Source organism: Sapajus apella, unplaced genomic scaffold (genome assembly GCF_009761245.1).
Source record: "Sapajus apella isolate SASKATOON/1434 unplaced genomic scaffold, GSC_monkey_1.0 scaffold93, whole genome shotgun sequence".
Lineage (NCBI taxonomy): Eukaryota > Metazoa > Chordata > Mammalia > Primates > Cebidae > Sapajus > Sapajus apella.
In genome coordinates, this window is record NW_022437033.1 from 1,214,258 (window position 1) to 1,215,029 (window position 772).

Sequence of the window (772 nt, forward strand, 5' to 3'; positions counted from 1 at the left end):
GTGTTCTCATTGTTCAACACCCGCCTATGAGTGAGAACACGCGGTGTCTGATCTTCTGCTCTTCTGTCAGCTTGCTGAGAATGATGGTTTCCGGGTTTATCCATGTCCCTACAAAGGACACAAACTCATCCTTTTTGATGGCTGCATAATATTCCATGGTGTATATGTGCCACATTTTCCCTGTCCAGTCTATCATCGATGGGCGTTTGGGTTGTTTCCAGGTCTTTGCTATTGTAAACAGTGCTGCAATGAACATTCGTGTGCACGTGTCCTTATAGTAGAATGATTTATAATCCTTTGGATATATACCCAGTAATGGGATTGCTGGGTCAAATGGAATTTCTATTTCTAGGTCCTTGAGGAATCGCCACACTGTCTTCCACAATGGTTGAACTAATTTACACTCCCACCAGCAGTGCAAAACTGTTCCTATTTCTCCACATCCTCTCCAGCATCTGTTGTCTCCAGATTTTTAAATGATCACCATTCTAACTGGCATGAGATGGTATCTCAGTGTAGTTTTGATTTGCATTTCTCTGATGACCAGTGATGATGAGCATTTTTTCATATGTTTTTTGGCCTCATGTATGCCTTCTTTTGTAAAGTATCTATTCATATCCTTTGCCCACTTTTGAATGGGCTTGTTAGTTTTTTTCTTGTAAATCTGTTTTAGTTTTTTATAAATTCTGGATATCAGCCCTTTGTCAGATGGGTAAACTGCAAAAATTTTTTCCCATTCTGTTGGTTGCCGATTCACTCTAATGACTGTTTC